This window comes from Tinamus guttatus, unplaced genomic scaffold, assembly GCF_059628265.1.
Source record: "Tinamus guttatus ecotype Peru unplaced genomic scaffold, ASM5962826v1 Tinamus_guttatus_pri_ptg000133l, whole genome shotgun sequence".
NCBI lineage: Eukaryota > Metazoa > Chordata > Aves > Tinamiformes > Tinamidae > Tinamus > Tinamus guttatus.
In genome coordinates, this window is record NW_028288667.1 from 2,824,559 (window position 1) to 2,852,526 (window position 27,968).

Genomic DNA, 27,968 nt, shown 5'->3' on the forward strand with positions numbered 1-27,968 from the left:
CAAGTGACCTCTGGGACCTCCCTTTGTAGGAAAGGGTTTTGTAGGCAGTCCGAGAACTTCTTGAGCATTGAGAGGAAGATGCTTGTGTAACAGCAAAATTTGACCTGAAACACTCTATTTCTTAGATAAGATAGATTTTTTTCTTTCCCAGAGCACTGATAAATAATCCCCCCTCAATGGAGTATAAACATCTGAAAACTCAGATGTCTTGGGATATTTTAAAAAATCTTTATCTCTGCCTGAGACTGTGGTTGCTGCAAGAACACTCATTAAATATGCATTGACTAAAATAGCACCAGGCACATATTCCCTCCAACATTAATCGCTCTATATTCAACATTGAACTATCTCATCAGAGTAAAATAATCTTTAAATGGTTACTCTAAAGAAAAAAAATCAACACATACTTAGATAATCCTATATGTATTTCTACAAAACTAACAGTGATTTGCTGCATTTTACTGGTTAATTCTGTGCGCTAATTAACATAGATGAAGTACTGCTTTGTTTTGCCTATTCTGTTTGTATCAAAATTAGCTGATGATAGGACAGCAAGTGTCATGCACAGCAACTTCATATATATATGTATGTTGATATGTATATATTTATGTTGAATATATATATGAAACTCTGCTGTAGAATATATATAAAAGGTCTTTACTGGTTGTCATATAGAGGTTGGAGTAACGGCTTTCAGGTGTTTTTGCTGGCAGCCCCAGTTACCTACCTTGCAACTGCTCTGCAATAGTCACGTCCAGGGATGCAGGGCCACTTCCAACACCTGATTCTGAAGTTGCTTAATTTTCCTCACCGTTTATTTTTTTCCTTTGAGGAAGTTGTTAAATTCCTTTTATTGCTTATTACTATTCGAAATCCATAGGCGGTAGCCCAACTTAGAAGCAGCAGGGACCAAGAAAATATAAAACTGTAGTCGAGTGCATGTTGTCCATAGCTCAGCGCTTTTCCTAATAGATCAGGCAGATCACTGAAGGAGAGAAATGAAATCCCACAGCAAGTCGTATGGCAACAATAAGCTCTTTTGTAATGAAAAGATACTGGGGTTTGTTACCCATAGACACAGCAGACTACTTCTATTAAAACTAAACTTATTGCTACACAGTGTTGCCTATTCCCACACATATTATATTTGCTAATTTCCAAACCCTTTCACAAGATACTAAAGGAAAGAAATTGTTTAACACTGGAAATTACTTCTTTGTAAGGTTTATCGGTGCGCGGTCCTTGCAAAACGCTGTGGCTTTTATTAATATAAATGTGCTTGGTGCTTTCTGCCTCTTTTCCAGGAACACAAGGCTTGATCTAAAACCTACTGCATTCATTACAGGGCTTCCTATTGTGGGCTTTAGGAGTGACACCTTAGAACTGCAGTAAGGTCTGGTTTGGGGGATATATATTTTTTTTAAGGATTGAAGCTATTTATAGTTCTTTTATCACAGAATGGATTACCTTTTCACAATTTAGATTTGTAGGACTGGGCTGAATCCTGTATCCTTCAGAGCTTTTAGGCTTTAGGACAAGAAGAAAACATTGTGCAAATTTTCCGTGATCTTCTCGCTTTGGACATCGCACAGTAACCCGGGGGAACAGGAGCAGGTCCTCAAACACGTCCCTTTCCCTGCTGCTCTCCTGCTGCCCACCCCATTTTGCCCACATAGAAGGAAAACCTTGGGATTTGTCCCACTCAAGGTAGTTGGCCCTAGATCCAGTCACCGAAATACAATGTTTCTGGTTACTCTCACTCTATACCTATATAGGTGTGAGTTTCTTTCTCTTCTTCGGCTCTCCATATGCTTCTGAATCCTGCGTGCAGCTAGGCAGGAGTGTTGTTCTGCACCCGCTGGGCTTCGACTTCCAACACTGGTTCAAATCCCTGGAGTCCTTGGGCACTGCAGGGTACCAAAGGTGCCTGCCCAGGTGGCAGATCAAGTTAGCTGCCCTCTGATGTTGAGCAGACACCGGACAGATATCATCATTCCACTGCAAGATAGATGGTTGTTTCTTTTCCTCTAGTCTGAGCAGTGTTTAAATCCTTGAGAAAAACTCATTATATGTTAATATATTACATCCTAATTCTTCTTTATGTGGTCATTTAATCTGGGTAAAATACAGTGCAACACGCACTTTTGTTTGATATCAAACATGACAAAGCTAAATCACCTTGGTGCTAAGATTATTCCTATGCTGTTTTTTGTATTATGTTGTGTTTTATGTAGTTGGTAAAGACATAAGATAACTTAGAACTAAGAATAATCATCTAAGATCCAGATGGATAATATGGATCCAGGTGGAGGATATAAACATGTTATTTTCCTAATATTATATAACTCAGTCTTGTATTATTGTATAACTCAGTCTTGTTTTAACTTGGGTCTTGTTATAACTTAATTACTTTGGAGAATTGTCCATTTCCACTCATTATAATTAGACCCTGCATCACTTTGTGTCTTTTTCTCATTAAGTCAAATCGTCTTTTAACTCTTTTTTGAAAGGTGTTCACTAAGTTCTTGTATTTCTTTTTTTGAACACCTTTCAGAGATTTGACTTAAATTTACGTACAAAGGGTAGAACTTAAAAATTTTTGTAGCAGTTCTTTCTTACTGCTTCCCTTCATTTCCAGGGCCTTGCCAATAGAGGTACTTTAATATTGCTGCTTCAGAGAGGCAGGCAAATTACCCAAGCAAAACCATTTATTTGACCAATATAAATAATTTGAATCTCATAAACTGCATCATAAAAGACTCTCTTCCTAGAAGTAGTTTAATCAGTGCCTTGCAGTTTGCTTGTGTATTCAGGACAGAACTTTTTAGCATAAATTTAATTCTATACCGGGATAATAACCTGTCCTCTTACTGCACGATATTCCACGGAGGGAGCGGGCCGAGTCGAGGGATCCCTTTCCATATGGGCTGCCGTGTCTCGAAGCCCCTTTTCCCATTCCCAACCGCCTCCTGCCCCGGATGCAGGGAGCGAACCCTGCCGCGATCCAGCTCATCACTCCTCTCACTACTGTGCCAGTGGGAAACGCTGAGCCCTGCCGGCTCCTCAGTGCCAGTTTTCCTGGTAGGAACGGTTTGCATAGGTGGTTTGCACATGGTATTCTAATACAGTCATTCGATTTGATACAGCTGTATTAGCCATTACCTTCCTTTGTGTTATTTCTCCATGAAAGGTGAATTACATTATTTTGGGGGTGAAATACCAGTATTTTAACCTCAATTCCATGCAGTCTGTTGAAATACTTGCACCTCTGCATGAAAATTGTTCCAGAGTTAGCAGTAACTACATTTTTTTGCCACCTCTATTAAAGGAAAAGGGCTGAGTAGTGCTTATGTAGGGGTGGGATCGCCCCTGAGCAGCCGGTTGGATTTCGGGGCCAGCTGGCAGATGTTCGGGGCTGTGCGGTGCATGTTAAAAGAGGGGTAGCATTTACATTCTTCTCTTTTGCTCTTATTTAAATGCACTTACACAGCATGCAGCTGCTAAGCTATTTAATAGGTAGTTCTACATGATGAAAGGTTAAATATGAGTTATAGGGTTTTATTATGTGAATATTCTTTTATGGGTTTTTAGGATTACTACAAGAAAATGCGTCTTATTTTAAAGACCCATGAATTCCAAGGATTGTCTATTTATTGATTGCTCTAATATATATTCTTGTCAAGATTTTTCCTCCTTCTCCTCCCTTCCCTTCTCTCTCTGACCCAGTCCTGATAAAGGACAAATATCACAGCAAATAATTTATTCTCTTCATATATACAGTATATTTTTAAGCACATATTTTTTAAAGACTTCAGAGTATTTGTAAAGGCAGGCAGAGCAGGAAAAAATCCAAGCTATTTGAAATTTAGACTTACTGCATCTTTTAAAATAAACATCTTATTGTTAATGACATCTTCAGATGTTCCCTCTAAAAATGACAGCTCACATCAAAATATAAGAAATACAGAAGAAGAAAGACCCTTTCCTGAAATCTCATACAAAATTGGAAAAAAAAAAAAAAGGTAGAGGAGAGAACTGTTACAAAGCAGACCTCTGGGAAGCAAGCGTGAAGATGTATGAATTTCTGGTAATCTTTTCACAGAAAACGACTGGTTTAGTTCTACTCATGCTTCAGAGAAAACAGGGTTTTTTTTTTTTTGATGAGCACTGAATGTGTCAAATTTCATTTCAAAAGTGAAAAATCAGACAAAATTATAGGCTTTGAAAACTCACGGGTAGAATGTAAAAGATTGAATGGGCTTGAATACTAATGTTAATTGTAGAAATTGCCATCTTCTGCCAAAGAAACCTGGGCTTGGGCTAGGTGTCAGGAGGAAGGGTGCAGATTATTTTTCTCTTTCCGAACAGTTATTTTAGGAAAGGTCTGCCCAGAAAAAGCCTTTTGCTAAGATGTTTCCCAGACCTTACACACTTTAATTACTCAAAAATACCTTAGATAAATAGCATGGTACAGTGTGACTTATTCCCACTCAGGGACATCTTCACAAGGCAGTTCTTGGCTCACATCTCACAGGTCTCAATCTATGATCTCCAGTGCTGTGACACCAAAGAGAGCTCTGCCTAAAGCAGGGCAATATCACAGGTTTTATCACAAGACGCTGCACTGAAACTTCTTTTTATTTAGGTAGGTAAGTGCCCTCAGAAAGAGCAATAATTTCATACCCTATAAAGTTTCTGGAGAAGCAACAGCTCACTGCTATTTCTCTCATTTTCTTTCCCTGATCTTATATTCCAGTCCATACCTGCTGAGGAAGAAATATCTGCAAGCACTTTCATTTATCTGCCTGTCTCCTATCTGACTAGAAAATTACTAAGATAGTATTTATTCTCTTAATTTTGAGTGTGTCTGGCTATAAGAGGATTTATTTGCATGCTCAGTGATGCTTTTCCTTTGCACAAACACGTATTTTAGACACGCACGCACATACGTACATGTATGTATGTATGTATGTGTGAAACGTCTTAGAACCTGTTGGGTTCCAGTGCTAGAGGTGGGAGCCCCAGGTCTTGAGTTGCTGTTGGTGAATTAGACTCACATCCAGTTCCTGGGTGTCTTTGCATGTAGATCCCTTTCCTTTCAATATTAGAAGCCATTCTTCAAGGGCATAATTAACAATGTATTAGCTATAAATAGTTTCTGATCAAATCACTTCCTTTTATAAACTTGAATTCTCATGGTCGGAAAAGTCACTGCGCTTTGAAGTTACTCATGAAATCTCTTGCTTTCACCAGTTGGAAATGTCAGTAATTTATTTTTGAGCCTAGTCTTGTGCTAGTTTATCGGTACCATCAACTCTGGACAGCGAGCAAGGACGTGGTTCATCTCTGTGTTCCTCTAGCTCTTGCTACTGACGTTTCACTTCTGGAAACAAGGGTCCCATCCTTACTCTCAGCTTTGCCTTCAGGATCTCTGTCTTCCTCCCACTCAGAGTAAGAGTAGAGAACTGCAATACAGAACGTATTTAGCACATTTTTACAATATCAAAGAAATGATATGTGGTTTGCCTGCTAAAATAATGTGGAGCAATGTTAAGCCTCAAATAGTGATTAAAAAATCTATTTTTCTTAACATTTCCTTGCTATTGCTGAAAGTTTTGATACCCAACAGTAATTTAATTCCAAATACAAACAAATTTTTAAAAAATGAAATGTGCAAGTGTACCAAAGCCAAGTCTGTGTAGTGGGGTTACTATCCCATGTCCCCAAAGAAATGTCTGAAAGGTCTCCAGAAAGAGGCGTGCAGTACTTCACTTTGCAGATAGAAAGGTACAGCCACATCCTGCAGATCTGAATTGTGCACACTAGTTCCCAGCATTTGTTAATGCTGTATTCACCCTCATTAACTATCCACAGTAGATTTTCATTTCTCCTGCAAGTTTCCTATTGAGTACCAATGTTATATAGACATACTTTAACAATGACCACTTATGAAAAGCTCCATCCTTGCCAACACCGAAGAGTGCAGTAACATCTTGGGAAGTATTCGGGCTTTGCTTTGTGTTCTGTATAGCCCTTTCACACCTCCCACCAGGAGTAATGTGTTTTAGCATGTGGTGAGAAGCTGTTTTCTGTGATGGTGAGAATGCACTTGCACTCAGAGACGTTAAATACACCGTGCCAATCCACTGCTAGGAATTACTGTGAAAAATTCTGTATTAAAATCCACAAAAATTAACAGCCTTGTGCTTTACTGGCTAAGCTACATTTTTCTGCCTCCTGAAGTCCATAGCGAGCTCTTAATAAAGCACATTTCCAGACTGAATTTCTTGCTGTACAAGAAAGTGATACATTTAAATCTCTTTTGAGTTGAAAAGTCTTGGTAATCATTTCTGATTCAAATATGGTGTTCCTGGTTTTGTTGCTGAAGAATAGAATTAACATTTGAATGGTTTCATACTTGGAAAAAATCATAGCGAAAGATGGGAGGTATACCCAGAGTGCTTGGTCCTATTTATTTCCCTGCAGAGGAAATGGAATTAAATGGAAAATGGGCTGTAGCACGTTGGGCACCCGGTGGACAGAGTATTATCATTTCACCTTAGGAGCTGCAGATAAATTGGCTCGGGCGATGGTGTTTGAGGGGGAGAAGTTTGGCGCACGCCGGGTCTCGTGCGGACGGGCTGTCGCGCTGGAGGAGCGGCGTCGCCGCGCGTCATCCATCAGCGTGACAGCCGAGCTCGGCCCCGCCACGGGAGCAGGAGGGCTCCGGGGATGGATGCCTTAGCTCTGCTGTGGCAGCAGCTTCCATCGGGGGCTTCTTGCCCCCTTTGCCGCTTTCTGAAAGTTTTCCATTTCTTCTCCGTGAAGTTTCTGTAGGGTAAATTTCTTATGGAAGGGAAATACTACCTAACAGCTTTAAAGAACTAGGTCCTGGTTTAGTTTGAACAAACCAAGAATATTCAAAATCAGAACACTGACTTCATCTTTTCAGACGGTCAGATGCGAAAAATGGCTTATACATCTTGTCGCATGTAACTCAGTCTTGGGAAACAGAGAATTAACCAGAGAGCTATCACGTTTCTTACTTTTGGCAAGCTAGGAGAGGAATTTAGCATGTTTTCCTTTCCTTCACTCTCTTTTATTATTTCTGTGTGTACAGAATTACTTTTCAAAATATTATTGTGATGGTTATATAGCAACGTTTGCTCTGAGAGAAGACGTGAATGCGGAAATTTAATCTGAAAATCATTCTAAGTCAAGTAATAAAATTAATTACAGTAATTTGCAGCGACCTGGGACCTGCCACGTAACGATTTCAGTGTTTTCTGGAGCCTGAACACAACAAGGTTTTGGCAAGGTATTAAACAAGGAGCAAGTTAAGGTGCTTGGGCTCTGAATTTGCTTTCCGGAGCCCGTGTGTGCAACCAAGGCTCCATCCTGAGCTGTGTAGGACGCTGGCTTGCCTGGTAAATAAGATTTTGGTCATTCTTTCCTTTCTCTGATGGAGAGCAATATCTTTGGGAAGGAAGAAATGTGACATTTTCTTATATTCAGCAGCCTGTGTGCATCCTTGGTTGCAAATCTCCTTATTCAGGTGGATGGTTTTATTCTTAGAGGAGTCCTTTCTTAAAGATGGTCCAGCTCACCTGCTTCCTTTAGATGCACCCGGGGCGTTCAGAGCAGGGAGCCCGATGCCAGGCACATGATTTTGCAGTTCCTGACTCTCCTTTATGAAGGGGTGATAATTTGTAATGAAGCTGTAGTGCCAACAGGGAGAACGGACATGAAGATGCATGGGACGTTCATTCATCTGTCAAGGCTCCTGGGTAACGCTCAGACACTTCTTGCATTATGGTCCTTAAAATAACCCGGGTCTTGCCTTTTTTAAGTATTTAATCTTGCTGTGTTGTTCCACGTACAGCAGTTATCATTGATTAATACTTAACAAGTGTTAATATTTTTTCTGGTGCAGACATTTCTGGTGGCCATTTCCCAGAAATTACACCGGTATTGTTTGCTCTGTTTGCTTTGTTTTACGCAGTAGAGCTGATTGATAGATTCAGGAATGGATTTTATTTCCTTTTTATGTTGTTTAATTGGTTTCCTCTTCCAAGACAGCAGAATAGAAGTGAAAATGACCTTCTGGGCTCCTCTTGATATCCCGGCACGTGACCGCACGCGGTGCCGGGCTTCACAACCAGCCAAACAGGCGAGTTGAAGGCTTCAGTTTTGCATCTCCCTTAGGTGACAGCCTCGGGATCAGCAGCGTTACCGGATTGCTGGCTGGAACGTAAACCGCTCCGTGGTTTTGGAAATCAAGGCCCAATTACAGCTATCAGAGTGACTGTCACATCTAACACCCCTGTCAGGGAGGTGCCGCATTTGCAAGGGCTGTTTTCCGGAGCTTAAAATTCATTCTAGTCACATACAGGTGGGTTTGGGGAAAGAAAGAGGAAATTAAGTCTATCTCCAGCATACAGCTGTGTAGGGCTCTCCCCGTCTCCTGAAATGTCTGTTTTAGCAGGCGAACCAAGACAACAATTGCAAATAACTCTCTCTGGGAGAGTGTGATAGAGAGTAAGGAAGATAGGGGGCTCACCTTATTAGTAATCTCAGCAAAGGATTTTATTCTTTCCTCTTGTTCTTGAATTTTCATTGAAAAAAAACGGCCAGAAAAGAAAGAAGAAAACCACTTGTCTACTAAAAGAAAAAAAAAAAAAAGGGCAAAAAGAGGCATTTGAGAAAGATGCAGAGTGCAGCAAAGGAGGTGTCCCCGTGCCACGCGTGACCTCTGCACAGGTAGGAATCCTCAGGGGCCTCTGATGTTAACATGAAGCCCTCCAGTCTAGGGCTGCATGCGCAGATGTGGCTAATCCTCCTTATGTACGTAGAGATCATCACAGATCACGATATCCATCTGTGTGTTAGAAATGTGCGTGTTGTTGGCCATGGCCAGAGGAGAAAAGCGAGAGACAAGGGGATTTCTCTGTATTGATGGAAGGCAACTGGGTAGATTCCTCTTCTGCAATGAGAGGTATATTCTGCCTTGTCGAATTTTATTTACTGCTTTTCACTTGAGGAGTGCATAAATCAGCAGCCCAGTAGTCAGCCGTGATTTATAGGCTAATTAAAAGTTATCAGGGCTTCTAATCCTTATATAATTCATGTTATTTTTGAGTCAGCTGTTTCCCATGGTGTAATGTAGCCGGGGAACATGTGCTGTTTTACGAAGGCAGCACTGGAGAATCCTTGTGTTTGCTAACAGCCTCTCAGATGTTAAACCTTCCCTTTGGGATACAGGAAGGGTGAAGTGTATTTTCAGTGTTTCACATCCTTTTTACCAAAAAACCTGTGAACTTTCCAGCCATCAAAATGATCTATCTTTAAACTAGGGAAAAAAAAAAAAAACACTGCCAGGTATATAAAGCCAGTATTTAAATTCAGAACAAGTGGTAATTGCATGTATTTGCACCTAATAATATAGCTAGCGTTCATTATAGATTTATGGCAAATGTAGTCTACGTGCTGGTCAGAATTATGGATTAGTTCCAAAAGGGAGGAGAACCATTTCGCAGGCTCACAGCAGACAGGTTTTGCATTTTAGTAAAATTTGAAGAGTTTTAGCCAGACTGCTTTGAGTTGTGCAGTTAGGAATAGTCGCCTGATTGGATTTTCAGGTGTTTTTCTCCCTATACTTCAAATATTCTCTGCTGTTGTTCGAAAATTTATGTACCACTTTCAAGACTGAAGTTTTGATCTTTTTGTGGCGTCTTTGGAGTCCGGTATCTCCGCTATGGATTCCAGGTGAAAAGACCGGGCGTCAATTTTGATTCTACCGAGGGCAGGAGTTTTTGCCAGCGGTTTCAGCGGGAGCAGCAGTTCCGATAGCCGTGAGTCAGGTGCCCTCTATCGGCTTCTCAAACTCCAGCGTGACTGCGGTCGTGGGCCTTGCTCCTGCCGGGGGTGTCGGGGAACCCGAACCATTCCTAGGATGAAAACTTGCTTCTCGATTTTATAGAATCCTTCCTTTCTAAAGACAGATTTGAGAATCGTGAGTAAGAACCTTGAAGCTCTTTTTTACTTGATGCAAATGGAATCATGCTGCTACAAAAGCACACAGAAAATGTCCCGCATCGTCTTTTAGATACAATCTGTAGATGTCTTCCAAGTAGTTGGAAAGATTTTTTTCCATGGTATTCTGCGGAGGTTGGGCAGTTAGGCAGTTATTATTAGTTACTTGTAACTTCGGGAATTAGAATGCTAAACCCCATAAATGTGACTTAATATCCATCAACTCTCCTGATCAACCTACAGTCAAAAGTTTATTCTGTCATGTTAAGTTTAGGTGTCTTCTATTCTTTCCTAGGTTGCATTTTAATTATGGCTTTGTTAAATAAAGATGAGAATTTTTCCTTTTTTTGATTGTGACATGTGGTTGAAGAACTTTCTAATTAACTAGCAGGCATAAGTGTATTTTCATTAATGTTCTGGAGAGCCTGATTAAAAAGAATAGTGTTGAAAACCTGTTGGGTTTAGTGGTCTCTTAAAACTCTGGAAAGTAGAAATTAAGGAAAGTAATGAAAAGTAATGGAAAAAAAGAGTAATGAAAACCAGAGTGCTTCCTTAAAAATGTTTTTGTATGTGTGCATTTAACTGGTGCAAATAGGTATTGTGTGTTTGTGAGTGCTTTTCTGCAGATATGCAGTCCATGGAATTCAGGGTTTTTGCTTCCCTAGTTCCAGTGGGAACGTGGGGTGCCCTGCGAGTGAAGGAGGGCGCTGGGCACACACAGAGCCCCGGACGCCGGGGCCCAAGGCTCCAAACCCCGCAGCTCCTAAAGGAAGCAGCCAGATTTCCATGAGGTTGCAACTGGCTTTCCTGGGCATGCCTCGTGAGCAGTAATTCTGGCAATAAGGCCCTCTGTAAGTATACAAATCTTCAAATTCTTTAAAACAAATCCAGTCTGGTCCTTTACTTTAGATTCAGTCTATCCATAAGAGGCCATCTGGAACATATGTTTGTAAATGTAAACTGTTCTTCTCACAGCTAAGTAGTATTGTCTTTGCTGCTATCAATCCAGTTATTAATGAATCACTTCACTGCAACCGGGGATCCAGATCTGGCTCAAAATATGGATGCCCAGTGTTTATCCATCTCTTCTGTGAGCTTCTCCATAAGATAAATCCTTGCTTTAAAAGCAAATTTAAAATCCAAGTTTTGGTACAAATCTGGGTCTGTAAGCCAGGCCCAGTGGATATCGATTCTTATTGCAGTAACGTGTATTTTCGACACCTCTGTGGTCGCTGGAAAGCAGCACTTTCCACTCTATTTGTTAGTTAAAGACTGCTCTGCAGCTCGTACTCATTTTTGCCAAAGCTGGGGCCTCGCTGCCGCTGGCTCCAGGGCAGAGGATTTTGCTCCTCGAGCAGCGCTGGGAAGGACAGCCCAAGGCTGCGGTCACGGCGTCCCTAAGTGCAGGGACATCGATGGCTTTTCTTTCATGCAGCTTTCTCCCACCTAATAGCTGGTCGTAAAGTTGGGTAGTAAATGAACACGATTTATATTTGTTGGGGCACAAACATCAGTAAGTGAGTACTTGAGCAACTAGAGGAGCAATAGATATTCATTAGAAAAATCCATCAGAGAAATCAATTATACTCGGAATTTGTCTTGTTGAGAGAAGGCGAGCGCTCCGGCCGTGCAGAGCAGATATTACTGCCGTAATCAGCAGGTGGGCAGACAAAATGGGCTTTATGGATAGTCTCACAGGTGAGTAAAATAGAGAGATTAATTTTCTCTCCCTCCTGTTCCCCCAGCAACCATTGACAAAACAGGTATTTTGTAAGGATGAGATAGGGAAGATTGTTTTCTGTGGTACCACAGCACATGCACACGCATCGGTCCCGAGGAAAAAAATTGATGATTAAACTCAAACAGTTTAAACATTTGCATATAAAAGAAATTTTTTTAATATATATATTCCTTTCAGGTCATTGTGTGATAAATGACTCATAGATTTTCATCAGCATTCTCATGTCTTCATTTCTGCATAATAAGTGTACTTGCTCCAGAGTTGTATGCAAACGGCAGCATTTTCCGTGTAGTTACATCTTACATAGGAAATTGTAAATAAATACAGATTGTATTTAGGTCATAACTCTATGCTAACCTCATAAATTAATCCCGCCTATAGAAAGAGTAAATAGATTTTTAACCTAATTTTGTTTTCACCACATCTTAGTACTGCTGCATACCACAGTGTGGTTTTTAGTAGGGGAAGACAACACAAACATTTTTGAGTCCTTTTTGAGTCCTAAAATGCTTACTTTTGAGGGGAGACAGAAAAATGCTATTTTTATACAGATTTTGCTTATTCAGTTTGTCATATATATATTTTTTTTAAAAAAAAAGAAAGGAGAAGATCTTTTCTAGCAAGTCACTGCCTGTTAGACTACACAGAGTCCTTCCAAGGCTCTTTTGAATATACATAACAGGAAAATAAATGAGCAGTGCAGATCAGTGTTGCTGTTTATGATCTGCGTGGCACAGAGGAGCGCGCTCCCTGCGTGGTGCTCATGGCGTGCGCTGTTCATTGAGGCTCTTTCTCCACACCCGAATCAAAATTCGTTCTTTATCAAATGAAAACAAGAATAGTTGGAGCCTGATCGGTGCATTGATTTTTCTGATTGCCCTATGTTTAAAACCAAGGTTGCAAATCTTTTCTAGCAGCTGCGTGGTTTTTCTTTTTAGAAAGCAGTATTAGTTTACACAGTATTTGACCTTTTACTTTGTATGCACTGAAGGTGAGACCCTGGATCCACATCATACTTAAAGCAAATACAGAGGCGACTCTACAGAATTAGCAATTATTTCATATGCACAAGTCCTCGTATTTCTGCTGGCTCGTGATCTGCTTCGCAGGCTGCCTAACAGATGAGGCTTGACTCTAAAAACTGACTTTCAGTTTTCTGGCTCTAATGGATGTTGATCACTGGAGTTTGAGGAGAAGGGAGTGAGCAGCTTTCCCCAAAACTGCCCAGTGGGATTTGCAGCATTTTACTGCCACATGTTTTAAATGGTGAAGAGGGAACAATTGTTTCCTAAAAAGGTTTTGTCTGTTGTGAGAGGGGAGAACAGAAGTTCCTTGCATGCACTGAAGCCACAAATGTTTAAGGGACAGGATCATGGTCCCCCCTGAGCTTCCCAATAACTTCTATAGGAAAGGGAGCAAACATTTTTGGTGTTATTTTCTCAGTTCTGTAAGCAGCACTGGCCAGAAAGGAAGTAGTAGTTTTGAGCTAGAAGCAGTAACTAAATACGGTATTTCTCAGTAAATACTTCCAGGCAAAGATCAGATTTTCAGTGGTCCTGGAATTAATTTGCATTTAATTCCAGATTTCCTCGAGATAATTGTCAGTTTGGTTCACTCGTCTAATTGCAGGCTTGCAAGAAAATTAATGTATGATCACCCAGGGGAGGGAGTTAAGTGCAGTAGGTTATATTAAAATATTTCACCAGGGTATTCCAGTTTTGCCTGCAAAAAGCTTTGGGTACTTTCGGAGGATGCAGAGCTGTGTTCTGGGGCATAGTCCACAGAAAGTGTCTGCTGTGTTAACTGAGTACAGTTAAAAATACATTGAATTCTACCTTGACATTTGGCAGATTGTCTGCATTATTTCAATAAAAAAGCTGTTCCATCCTCTCTTGTTTAGAAAGCTCTTAATTCCCAGCCTCGGCGGATGGGTAGGTTTTTCTGTCTAGTTTTTGCTGAGGTTTCCATTAGTGCCAAAGCTTTGCTGCCTGGTGTTTTGCAGACTTTGTAGGGAGCAAACAGCTCTGTCCTCTAGTCACGGCAGGGCTGTCCCTCACTCAGCAATTTGCTGGACGTATCAAATGGCCTTTTAGCCTCTCCCGGCGAGACGGGTCTTGGTCCTCGCAGCCTTCCCGTGAACGTCGCCTGCTCTTCTCTCCGTTGTCGATAGCGGCCACGTCTGTACCCAGTATGTCAGGAAATCCATCACGGAGCTTGGTGAAACGAGGATAACCAGTGCTGTCTTCTGTGGAAATGCTAACTCCTGTCACCTGGAGCTCCCCGCACCGTGACCTGTGTTTTGTCTTGGTGAGCTGCAACCCCCTTCTATCCCTCTGGTCTGTGAATCTCCGGTTCTTCTTCCCAGCCTGCTCCTCTCTGTGTAAAGATGACTTCTCCAAGCTTAAACGGAACAGATATTTGCCAATATAACCAATGAAATCCCAAGCAAGACTCTAAGACCAGTCCACCAGAGGTGACCCTACGTTCGCCCCAGCCTGTTGCTTCCCCATTCAACACCGCTGTTACTGTCCTGTCTCTGGCAATTCCATGCCAGTTTAAATTATTTTTTACTAATTCCCATCATCTTCAATTTAACGAAGAACTTCCCAGGTGACGCTATATTAAGGCTTTACTAAAATCAGACAGATGAGATCTATTTCCAGAAAGTCCAGTCTATTTCTTTGTCCAGAAAGTCAGTTTTCTTGTCAACAAAATATGTCAATTAGTCCTCTGTGCCTTACCATTAAACCCATGTTGTATTTTTGCCATGTTCACTTAGCTTCACTGGCCTTGATTATTCTTTCCTTAAAAATCTTCTAAAGCTCTGCTACTGATGAGGTTGGAATAAAGGACTTGTGGTTGCTCTGATAATTTTTTCTTTCTTTAATTATAGATAAGACGGCTATTATTTCTGATTGTATGATATCATTCTTGTCTTACTAGATTTGTTTAAATCAGCTACCTCACTTGAATTTGGATATGCCAGTTCTTTTCACTATTCTGGATGGAAATTATTAGTTTCTAGAGTTTTGCATGATTTCTTTTTTGAGATATGTGTTCCTCTCAACTGTGATATTTTCTACATGGTTGTTATAATTGACTTTAATGAAAATTGATCCATGTATTTGTGTAATTTGGGGTTGGAGACTTTTTTTAATCTGTACTCAGGCCTCATTGTGAAATAGCTTCACTTCCTTGCTGCCCTTTCTTCTCTATACGTAGCTGAAGAGTCTTTTGTTGCTTGTTTTAGAGTCTTCTGAAGAGTCAGAGTCATCGCACTTGACTTGGTTTCAGTAGCTGTTGCTCTGCCTGCTCTGCTTTTCTCCTCAGCTGCCTTCCTAAGCTTTAGGAAGGAGCTTTTCTTTGTTGCTCTGGCCTTTCTCCCATCCCACATGAACCTTCTTACCATCCTTGCTAGACTCTTCTGTTTGTGTGTCTCTCTGACTAGTAAGGCACAGAGAGACACCACCTTTGAGGTCTCTGTTCGTACTTAAAATAGGGTCACCATGAGTATTGCCACCTTTGGCTTCAGTCTTCTTCCCCCGCCACATCCTTCAATGCCTCTGGTAGTTGACTCTCCTAGCTAGTTCCCTCACTTCATAGAAGTTGCCCTTTTGAAATCAAGAGCAGTGCTGAAAAATGCCAGCCTGCCTTTTCTGAAGATTGTATGAACTTCTCATAATACTTTAATTTAGAAAGAGTCAGCATGTAATCACATACTCCAAGTTTGTTTTTAGAGGGGGTTCTTTTGTTCCTGTTATTTATCAAAAACAAGTGTGCATTACCACCACTACCACCTTGCTTCACCCGTTGAAATAACCTGATAGCGATTGCTTTTAGGAATATCTGGACCTAACATTATTGTAGCAGCATTTGCTCTCCAACCTATAACAGAGAAATTAAAATCTTGTTAATAAGCAAATATCTCTCTAATAATATTACAGAGACCTTCATTCATATTAAAATCCACCTCTGGAGGTCTACAGCCAGCCAACATCATCACAGTGAAACCAATGTTAATATCTGGTCCCTAGATATTTTCAGACTAATTTTGCTAATCTTCATCCACCATTTAATTCACAGAGTCTTGTTTACCTCTCACTCTGGTGAAGCTCTGTGTCTTCAGGTAAGTCCTGCCTGATTTATACCTTTGAAAGAGGAAACTCGAACCAGCTAAGCATCATCTTTACTTAAAGCCTTATAGAGCTGTGCTGCTCTTCAGCAGCTAATACAAATGTTAGTATTTATTTCCTCACACATAAATTGTAACTTGCATGGTAAGTTTAGATTTTTTAGTAAAAAAAAAAAAGCTAAAGTAGTATTTTAATATAAATCTTAAATTAAAATGTTAATGATATATGTGGATATACACAGAGAAATATAAGAAATTAAAGAGTGAAAAGTACTAGGCTGAAATTACAAAATGTACCACTTACTATGAAGTGCTTTCATTAAAAACCTTATAAATTCTGAAAGAAGTTCCTGTAATCAGTTTGAAACGTGCATATAAGATATTTCCACCAGAAATTTGTTAACACCTCTGTATATTCTCGTGTCTGTTGTCTATCCCTGCATTTGCCTCCAAAGGGATCTGTTGACTGCAATCAAACTTGCTACTCTTTAAAATATCCACAAGTTAAGAATTCAGCTAAGTGTATCATTATGTGCAAAGGCAAAGATATTAGCAATTGATGAGTATTTTTTTTTCACATCATATAATTAAATAAAATCTATGAATGTTAGTTCACACAAGGAATACGTAAAAATGCAGGATACTGGCCGGGGGCCATAGATAAAGAGAATAAGAGAAAAACTATATTATAGGTATTATAGAAAAATGAACTTTACCAGTCAATGCCATTGGTATTATTACTGAATACAGTTTATAGCAAGTAAGTATAAATATATAAAGATTTATAATACATCCAGAAGAGAGTGAGTGGAAATATTAGCCTGTGTTTTTTCTATTTGTTCTCTGAAAATATTGTCCTTTGGGAATCCTAGCTGTGAGTTCAAAGATAACTCAGAAACAAACAAACAAAAAACCCCAAACAACCAAAACAGTTGGCTAAAATGTCTTCATTTATAGAGAGTGCCAATCTAGGAACAGTCCATTTTTTTTTCCTACTGTAAAACACCATTGTTTATCTTTTTTCTTCCCTTTTCCCCTCCCCACCCCTGGCCTGCCTGGCAGCCCGGTTTGGCAGCGGGTGGCCGGAGCAGTGCGAGGTGGCCAAGCTCAGCGGCTGTGACTGTCCCGCCTGCCCTGTCCTCGTGTCCTCATGGCTCTGCTGGGAAGTCACCTGCTGCTGAGGGGTGTCCAGCCTGCACATCCGTGTCACCCTTCCCTTGGCTCGCCCTGGAAACCCGGGGATTCGATATGGTGATGGGATGCAGTAAGGACACCCGTACCCTAGTCGCTGTCCGTGCCGTTTCATGAGGACATTACTGCTAAACAGCAGCCGTGTTCCCCGCAGGACAGCTGGGTTGAAAGAGGTGGGACTGTGAAATGAAGGTGCTTTTTACACTATAGATTTGCTGTCTGAGAGTTAGTTTCTTTAGTTCAATGCCTAAGGGTGCTCCATAAGTCTAATTCTTTAATTACTACTAAAGAACTACAATAGCGTGCTGTCGCTGGGAGCAGCACTGAGCAGGTGAAAGTCTAATTTAGAGAAATATGTCCATCAGTTATACGAAAGAACCTGCATATTGTACTCTTGCTTATCCTGGGTATTTCAGAGACACTGGATTATTCTGTAAAGCTAAGAGAAATATCCAAACTTTGATAAAGTGCCTTCAGATCTCTACCTAAGCAACAGACGGAAAGATCTCATCAGATCAGATCCATTTAGGTAGGGAACTAACGAGCATGAAGGCTAAGTGAAAACTGCCAGATCCGGTTCATTGTTTGCATGGTGCCTTGGGATGAAAAGTGGCTGTTTACATAATATGTGATGATGACAGCTTTATTAAAAGAAACATTGTTTTGGTTCCAGTACAAATACTGCAAATATCTAAAACCCCTCAACAACCACATTATTTTTTTCTTTTTAATTTGCGATTCCTTTTTCATGATTCTCTTCTAAATTACTGAGATTTTCTTCTCTTTGTCACATGAAATGCATTATTTTCTGTATATCAACTACTACCAATAGCCCAGACACAGTTTTACTTGTCACCAAACCATCAGCATAACACGGGAGGGATAATAGGCTAAATTATCCTTAAGCAATTGTAGTTGTAGCTATTTCATGTCTTATTGCAGTATGTAAATTTGATTCTTTGCTGGGTCCCATGGACATATCTTCATTTTGAATACTGGAGGGCGCAGTAGGATAAATGGATTAAAGTAGGGGAACTCGCTCTTAGCATTATTTCTTATCAGTTTTATGGTAATGCCTTCACTGAGCCAGTTGCTGCATATGCCCATAGGACAGAATTGCTCCCCAAAAGTGGATGCCTAACAGTGCTAAACCAAATGCGAAAAAAAAGGAGAGGATCAAAGAGCAATGAAAAGGGTAGTAGTAATGAGATTGTTTGGTCGTGTACGCTGGCAGTATGCAGAATGGGATTGCAGCTGTCTTTTAGCAAGGCCATTCTTTAAAGGAGCAAGTAAAACAAATAGCAGCCACTATTGCTAAGAGTGATACAACCTAGACATCACGGCTGGCTGGTTTCGGGAGAGAGAGAGGGGAGGATTGCAGCAAAAGCATTTCTTAAGAAAGTGTGAAAAGCTGGGAAGGGGAATGATTTTTCATGCTTGTCCCAGTTAAGTATTCCAGAGAGGCAGCCTAGGGAAAAGCATGAGAAGTTCAGACATGAGTGCTCCACGCTGGTGTCATGGATAGGATGAAGGGGGGACAGTGAAAGTGAGAGAGAGATGGACTAAAATAATGTGCTGGCTGGAGAGAAGCACTCAGATGTGACAGCGTAAGTGCTCGGTTAAGGGAGAGGTTGAAGCCATGGGAAAGATAAAATTAACCATGGACTGGACAGGAAGAAAGAATAGCAGGAGACCCAAGCAGTAGCTCTCCAGTGCCCTATAACAAGGAGAATAAGAGAAGGAAGCAAACTTATGTAAGTCATAGCAGAGAGACACCTAACTCTTGTTCCTTCATTCATTCTTTGGTGCAGCATGTAAAATACAGTATGCAATGCCTTCACATGAGAGACTTTCTATTTGTTCCTTCTCTGATCAAGCATCTTCAGTGATGCTCTCCGCCAGAAGCCCTAAATTTAGTGCAGTGTTCTTCAGCTGGCAGCGAGCACAGATCACCTTCATGCCACTAACACTGCACAGCTGGGTGGCACAGAGGGTTGTAGGGTACCTGTTCTTGCCTGCCTGGCCAGCCTGGGTTGGCAGCTTTGGTGCCATTCCCAGGCTGGAGCCACAGGGAGGGACCCAGGCCTTCAACTTTTGCAGCTGGAAGTACTTCTGCAGGGAGAGTTTTGTGGCTACAGGAAGGAAAGAGTGAAGAAATTCAGCGTCATCAGTAAGTAGGGGAAAAACTCTTCATCACATAGTGCCAGCAGCAGGGAGACCAAGAAGCTGTTGCAGGAGGGTCTGGGAGGGGTGGCTCAATAAAGAATCAAAACAGGAATCACCTGGGCATGGAGGACCCCAAGTTGCTTCCCTTCAGCTGCACAAAATCTGTAGCCTCTAAAACCTGCTTCTTCCCCTCTTTTCACCCTTGCCTGATGAAGCTGTTGGTCCTCTGGGTCATCTCTGATCCAACTCTGCCGCTGCCACCAAATTGAATTTTGCAACCTGTAGAGGCAGAGCAAAGCAACTTCTTCAGTTTTGCCTACGTTACTGAACAGCCTCGGGCTGGCTCTGAAGGGACATGGGTATTTAAATGACATTTGTGCCTCCGCAATTCCCCCTAAGCTGCTGGGGAGGCTCTAGCACAGTTGTGGGAGTTAGTGCAGGGGAGCAATTGCCAATACTGGAGTAATCTCTCAAAGAACAGTACTAAATACATCAGGTTATACTCCAGATTTCTCTCTGTGGGATGGTACTGCTCAACGAAGCCTAATCCTAAGAGAGATATTGGCAACAGTCTTCTTTTAAATACTGACTAATGACTATTGCTTTTAGCTGTAATGCAGCACCTGCTCCTCTTGTATAATATTGTAATATGACAAAGGAGTTATGATTAGTGCATTTAGGGCTTTTTTAATGCTCAGATATTTAAAATGCCCCATAATAATTGCTGCCTTTAATATGAAGTATAACTGTTACAGAGATATAATTGCACTTTGGTGTTAAGAAGAGGAGAGAGAGAAAGAAAAAAGAAAAAAATCCTAGCATAGTTTTGATTTTTTTTTTTTTACTGGTAGCTTAAATCAAATCCTTAAATTTTAAAGTCCTTGACAGCAAGTTTTAGGAACTTTAATTAAAAAAAAAGTCTTCCATAAATAAATCAAAACTGAAAGACTAGAGATCGTTAAATGAGTAATTCAATAAATGCAGTACAAGGTACAGTAAAATATGTACCAAAGTAAATAAAAGCCTCAAAATCAGAAAACAAATCCAGATTTCTGTGAGCCTGCAATCTGAGATGTACCTGTGCAGCATACAAAGTACCTCCAAGATTTCTAATCGTTATTCTCATGACATTAAAATATTTTAGTTCTGATTCTGCAATATCTCACACTGCTGAAAGTCAGGACTGATTTTCTAATGGAATTACAGAAAACCAATAAAAATGAGAGCAGGCTCCAGCTCTGCGAATTTGGCTGATACTCAGCAGCAGCAAAAGATGTTTGCATATTTCTTCCCTTCTTCTACCTGGCGAATGATAACCTTGTATGCAGTAGCTTTCATCCTGTTCAGCTTGTAATTCTGTTGCTTTCGCTTCATCATGTCAAGGGGAAAAATAGTCCATTGTGTAAGCGGGAATCAGCTTGCAGGGCAGCCTTCCCTTGCAAGGTGTCCCCCAACACGGAGCGTTCTTCACGTGCAGTCACCTCGCGTGGGGATTGTCACCCTCCCAGGCCGTCCTTGTCCTCGCGCTGCCTCCTCCTGCTGTGGGCTCCACCATGTCGCCAGGGCACCGCGTCCCTCCATGGCTCAGAGGGGAAGAAACTTCCCCACTAAGTTACTTAAAGCATTATCTTCTCTTAAACACTATCTTAAGGTGCCTTTTTGCTGTGATTGCTGCCAGTGGGCATTAGCTTAATGATTCACAGGAGTCCTGATTTTGGTAAGCTTTGTTATGTTCTGTTTGGTCTGTTCTTGGGGCTTTCTTGGGTTTTAGCTGATTGTGTCCATGTTTTGCAAGTAGAAAGTGGCCTTTCCTCCAATCTGTAGGTTCTTCAGCCATCTTTCCTCCTTTCTGCTCCCCCTTCACCTTCATTGACCATAAAGCTAAATATGGATGATTGACCCTCATCAGCCACCTGGTATGGTGTTCCCCACTTGTTGGGAATCTCAGGACCCCACATCTAATTAAACAATAGTTAAGCAAAAATGGAGTGTGTGATTTACACATAGCATAGGCCTATGCTAGGTAAGCAGAGAGGCAGTAATGGGCACACGTGGGGAATTAGCTGTCAAGAGGCTGTGGAGCAGCTTTCCCTGCTGTGTTGCTCAGATGAGTTGGAGGAAAGGGATATAGCTGAGTCTTTCTCTCCCAGTGCAATCTTCCTCGTGCATTTTCCAGCGTGGATAGAAGCAGCAGTCTCCTTGACCTCATTGTTACTGTTGACAGCAGTAGGATGTGGAGCTGGAGCAGGGAGCATGACAAGGCAAGAGGAACGGCTGCGCTGTCTGGAGAGGAAGCGATGTGCAGAACCGCTGCTCCCACTGCTGTTCACAGGCTGGTTCTGCTGAAGGTGCTGATGCTGTAGCCCAGATATGGAAGGAAAGGTGGGTTGGAAGTTACAGGAAAAATGAGAAAAGGCTCCATGGGTAGAGCCATTAACCCTCTGACTGAAATGGCTAACCTGCACTTGGATGTTAGAAACCAATATCCTATAGCAGACCCTAATTAGAAGCTTCAGTTAGATGGGTTTAATTCCCCATGTTTTCTTGTTATGATCTATGATCTTATTAATGCTTTTTTTTTTTTTTAATGGGAGAAAGAGTCAAAAGGATAAAGGGTAAGTGAAAAGCCTGAATATCAGGTAAATGTTGTTTTCTGTTCTTTTTCATCTCAATTTGGTGTTTTTCTTTCTCCACTTCATTGTTTTTAGCAAAGCAAAATTGCAGCTTAGCAATAAACTGATTTTGCCAAGAAGTTTGACTACACGCTCCTTCTCTTGCAAAGGCAGCTTGATCTTTGCAATGCAATTTCTTGCATTAATGCATGGATCTTTTATATGTGTTTATCACTCTTTAAAATGCACTGAGCACTTCCATAAAGATGTATCCTCTGTCAGAATCTCAGTTGCTTAAAACCAGAGCTACCAGCTATACTGAGTCAAGGAGAGAGATATTCTGTGAAAGTTTGTGAAATAATCATGTAATACCCTATTGCTGGGAAGAAGGCTTTTAGAAGGCATCCTGCTGTTTCTGGATATCCCAATGAGCATTATTTTTTGTGTGTGTGAAACACCTTTGTGCCCTTGACTGCAGAGCTGTGTACTATGAGGAGTAATTGCACACCTTCTATGTACAAAACTTTTGCTGTGCCAAGAAATGTGCAAGTTTCCTAGCGAGGACAGCCTGGAAAACAGGGATGCTAAGAACAGGTAATGTTCTCCGTTTGCTGTGGTGAAAAATCCTACCTTTCCAAATACCTCAAAGTGAATATCCATACCATAATTTCCATTATGAGCTTGGGTCATCAGAGAATCCGAGATGTTGAAATGACCATAGTTGAATAACTGACAAGAGTAAAGTTTTACATTGCCATTCAAAAAGACATCAATGGATCACTATATTAAAGGTTTTGGCTATGTTTGTAGCCAAAAATATATATATTTTCAGGGCATTTACGTTATGCTTTTTTGAACAGGTCCAGTTTGGTCTCTGCTGGCTGAATGCCTTGCCTTTAATAGAAGCAACTGTATTTTCATGTATTTTTGCTTCTGCTGTATTTTTGAGAGGGAGATTTTTGTGGCAAGTGGAATACTTTTGTGGAAGAATTTGTCCAAATGCAGCTCACAGTATGGTTAACTTAGAAAACTTTGCAAATGAGCACTTCTTCCATTTGAATATTTCTGAGTGTGTTCTTCATGGAAAAGCTGCAGGAAACGGCATGCTGGGATGACTCCTCCTCAAGGCACCCAGAGATAGTTCTACCATTCTCTTCTATGTTAAAATATGTCACAATTATGTCTGGGAAATCAGTGCCTTACATTAGTTCAGTGCTAAATCCTAGCCAAGTGCTCACCGGCAGCTGACCCCAATATAATTGCAGCGAATTTGCAGCAATCAGTTGTTCTCTTGTGTGTCTCCTCTGCACCATCATCTCTTCCCGTAACTTTTACAGTAAAATCCTGTCAAACTCGTAAATGCCTTTCACAGTTTTTTTTTTTTTTTTTTCTCTCGAAGGGCTGATTTTCCAGCTGACATTCTGAGAGATGGGAGAAGGCAGTGCCTCCCAGGCACATCTCTGACAGCAGCACTTGCCTCTGAGCAATTAGCAGAGTTTAGCGTAGGTGTTTCTTCGAGGACTGTGTTTGCAAAAGTCCACTCAAGGTGGTAAATTATCCGCTGCAAAGCAATGATGTCTCAGCCTCGCTAGCTCCTCCATGGCTTCAGTCCCCCAGTGAAAATCCAGAGGAAAGGGCTTCTTAGCCCTTGAGTTCGGAATAGCATCGATCCCTTTGCTTCTGCCTCCCAAGTTACATCTCTTGCAGTGTTTTAGTGATGTGCCGTCCATGGCTGTCTAGTCACCTGATGCTTTTGGTCGTTCGTGACATTTGCGTTTTGGACCCGTGTCACTCAACCGTGTGAAGCCTCTAAGCTGTGCACGGGATGAACTCCATGAGGAGGCAGGAGCGTAGGGAATGTTTTCTCCCAGTAATTATTCCCGTGTTTATCTGCGTGCGTGCTTGGGCAATTCTCGCAGTCATGGCTGAGGGGTTTATAGATCCCCCATCCCTCAGCTGTTAGCTCAGCTCTCCCGGGGGACAGAGCAGCTAACTGTATATAAACTGCTAGTCACAGCGCGGGATGAGGAAGGGTTTCTGCAAACCGCCTCCCGTGACTGGGAGCTAAATGCAAACTATTGACCCCGAGAGAGCAGCATCGAGTCGCTTACAGACAGTCATTTCTTAAACTGCTCTAACAGGGGTTCAGGCAGTCGTGAGCAGCCACCCGGACTCGAAACTGCATTTCTTGAAACTCAGGCCTAAAAATTTTGTCCTCAACAGAGACCTTCAAGCTCATTCAGAATGAACGCTGGAGTGTAAATTGGAATGATTCTTTCCTTCTTCGTGCTTGGTGGAAATTATACTGACATTTAAAACGTCAGATAAGCCAAGAGGTTTTCAGTGCTTGTTTCAGAGGCATTTCAGGCTGAATATTTGGAAAAAATATCTACAGTGAAATAATATCCTAATAACCTGATGAAAGCCCTAGAAATAGATGTTTGAAAATAAGCCTTTATTATACTGACGCTAGTACTTTATTAAACTAATTGGACAATTAATTAGGCATTGTCTGAGGGTTTCCTGCTCTAGAATTTATTAGTTTATTATTTATACTCTAGTATGTATTAGTATTTATTTATTACTGTGTATTTATTAGATCTCCCTGGTGGGAAAATTGGCAAACTGTGTATTTCCCTAACAAATAACCACCATCCAAAATCCAACATATATCCATTGGAATAAAACACACAGAAGAGAGAATGTTCCTTTTACTAGGAAAGTGGGATAAAAGATGGCACGATTATTAAAGAAGTAAGTATATATTAGCAGAGCTGGCTGAGTGGAATAAGCCAGTCCAAAGGCCAAAGCTCACCTGTTGAACCGAATAAATAATTCAAGAAGTCGCTCGATCCCCAGAGATCCTGGGCCGAAGTGGCGATTCGCTGTGCGGTCCTTGCGTGCTGGTGTGGATCGATGCATGACCCTGATTTCCCTGCCTCCCACTACCCTTCAGAAGCTCCCTCCCTGCGACCTGAAGGCCACTTATTTGACTTATTTCTCCTGTGAGGACTTTTGTACTCTACACCTTCAAAGCTGTAAGCTTTGAATAAAGATTCAACCACTAATAATATAACTAGCAGCAAGGCACAGAGATGTCCACAGGGGTGAAGTCTGACTGGCGCTCGGGATTCCTGCTGCCTAGTCGTTTCCGAAAGTGTGATTAAAGTTGCCGGGGTGCCTCGGGACACTAGCATTTTAGCTTAAAATTATTCTTAATGTAAGTATGTAATAATCTTATCTGTGCAGAGAAATGTACTGCAGTCTGCGGTGAGCTAGGTCAGGCAGTGCCGGGTGATCCCTGCCTTTCTTCTGATGTCCAGGAAACCTTGGCACTGTCCCTGTCTGCGAGCTGCTAATTCCAGCACCTCAGCTCTTGTACTGACGGGTCAAACGGTGCCGGAGGATCAGCCCATATACCTCAAACCCTGTTGCAATACATGTTTTTATGTTACTATGCCAAGCAGTGCATTGAGGAAGGTGTGGGAGAAGAAAAGCAGTGTATTATTGGGAAAGAGCAGAAAACGGCAGGAGACCCTGGCTACTTTTCAGGCTCTATCATGTAATCAGGAGCGTTCAGCACTGGGAAATGCTGGAGGCAGATAAGGGACACGTGCAAGGTGGCCACTGCGTCGCGGGTGATAATCCACAAGGTGCAGAGTGAAGCCGGCCGCTCTAATCTTCTTAGGTTTATCTGAGAGAATAAAAACCAGTTACCTAATATTGAGATGTGTGGCTAGAGTCTGTGGGAAGATGTAAACATTTTATATTGCCAGCTTCTCTCTCAGCTTGGAGGAGCTACAGCGGGCTGAGGGAATGGGTAAAGAGTGAGTTTAAAAAATGTGGAGCGTCCTAGAAACAAGAGCCAGTCCAGTTAAGCCTCTGAAAAAAAGACCATTGCAATCACCCCAAACGGGACCAGTGTGTTGACATTCTTGTTTCCCGTGGCTGCTGTTTGCCCAGGCGGGTTAGTCCAGGCTCCCCTGCACGGGATTGACACGGGAGCCTGGGTGTCCAGGCCTGATCCTGCTGTCACTGGAATAGGGTTCGTTGGTGTCCGTGTTCGCTAGACGTAAAAGCCACCGCTGTCCTCGATAAGTGTTATTGCCCATATTCAAAAGGAGAAAGCGCTGCCTCACGCTTGTGTTTTGTCCTGTTGTCCTGCCTTTTGATTTTATTAAGAATCAGATTTTCAGATTTAAATAGGCACAAGCACAAATATCAGTGTTACTCTTTTTTTTTTTTTTTCCTCTCAATCTCCCCCATGCACAAGCGGGAGTTTGGCACTTTTCCTCTCAGATACATTTTGTTGATACAAGAGAAGATAAGGTAAGATGATTATTATGTCATTATTACGTGATTATTCTATCATACTAACTAAAATATTTTTTCTTAAAATAGCTATTTTTCCTATCTAATGTAGAGGATTTTTTCAGTTACCTAACATGGATATTTCTCCATGCCCATCTTAAAAAAAAAAAATGCACTATAAGTCTGTCCTTCTCCTCAACCCAGCTATGTCAACATCTGGCCATTAAAAATGATTTTTGCAAACTGTCTGATGCCCGCATGATAAACACTTGAAAGGGATTTAGTGCCACGCTGAAGTATTTTTAAATGAAACTTGGAGTGAGCAATTACCCAGCTCGCTGCCGAGTCCCCATGTTGTCAGCCTGTGTGACGAGGCGGTGCGATGCGGCGCGGCCCGCGCGGTGCCTTGGCACGGGTGCTGTGCTGGCCTGGAGGTGCGTGGTTTCCATGTAAAGCTGATGGAAGTTGACTCTAATCCCGCCTGCATCGCTTGTCGAAGGCAAATGGGTTTCCCAGAATCACTGGTAATAAGTTTAACTGCGGGAGTGTTGCCTGCGGTTCCCGTCTCGAGCGAGGGACGGTGCTGAAGTCAGCACCAGGACGGCTGGTGGTGGGTTTGAAAGCGTTCACCCTTTTAATCCTGCTGATTTGGGCATCTTGTGATGGGTCTCACATTCTCAGTGCGGGTTGGGGTTGCCTCGGAAGCGGGAAGCTGCTCCCTGACTTGGCAGAGGCACAAAGGGAAGCTGAGGGGAGCCCAGCAGGAGGCCCCATGTTTTCTATAGCCGAGTGGCTTCAGCGCCGGCTCGTGTGTCCCGTGCTTTGTATCGCGCCCCGTCAAGTGCTTGTAAAACGCTGCGAGCCTCTTACGCTAGTGTTCTGCTTTGTGTTTTCCTTCCTCTTACCACTTTCCTGGGCGCTCACAGTATTCCTCGTTAGCGCCTTTCTCCAGCTTTCATTGAAGTGTTTTTATGCAAGGTGAATGCTTGTCCTTCTTGCTAACACCCTCACTTCTCTGTTTCCCTTGCTTTTGTCTTTCCTCTCAGTTGAGCCCCATTTATTCTTAGTGATTTCCACGCGTATGTGTATTATATACCTATGGCTGACCTTCAGGATGGACCATGACCCATGGCTGGGTGAGGAGGAGGTGGTAGTGATGAAGGGCATCAAGAGCACGGGGTTTGATCAGAGGCAAAGCAAAGACCTGGAAACCTTCAGCCAGGGGCAGGAAGGCCGAACATAGGTTTTCGGGAATGCTGTCTGCTCTGCCTGCTCCAGAATTACAGCAGAGAAATGGAAGTGGTCACTGGTGAGCAGATGCAGCCAGGAGAGCATTTGTTTTATTTTTGCCATTGCTTTTCTGTTTCCCCTCTGCAGCCTGCACACTGCTGGCAACATCATGATCTAGCTAGAAAGTTTATTATCTCTGCTCAATTCCAGCTCCTGTCTTGGTCACAATTTAGTAGCTGGAGATAACGCAGTAGAGTAGTAGTCTGCGCTGCGGACTCAGGTTTATGGGGTGATATATGGACTGGCAGAACTCCCACGCGCTGCTGATCTATAACGTAGAAGTGGTTTGTTGACAACCTCTTAAAATGCATGTAAAATTCCCACAGACATAGTTCCTCCCTCTGACTTTATTGTACAGTTTCTGTTCTAGATAGGTAGTCTGGGTTAATAATTGTGGTGCTCCGTTAATGATTAATACTTTCTTTAGCCATCTTATGTGCAGTTTGAGATTCATGTATTCTAACATTCCATTGATTCTAACAATCTGTGGCAA

At 41.8% G+C, this 27,968-nt stretch overlaps 1 protein-coding gene across 1 annotated transcript in view; it reads left to right on the forward strand.

Annotated features, from left to right (window-relative positions):
- The window catches only part of THSD7B (thrombospondin type 1 domain containing 7B), a 228,588-nt gene that overhangs the window by 159,121 nt on the left and 41,499 nt on the right, over positions 1 to 27,968 (forward strand). The window lies entirely within an intron of this gene.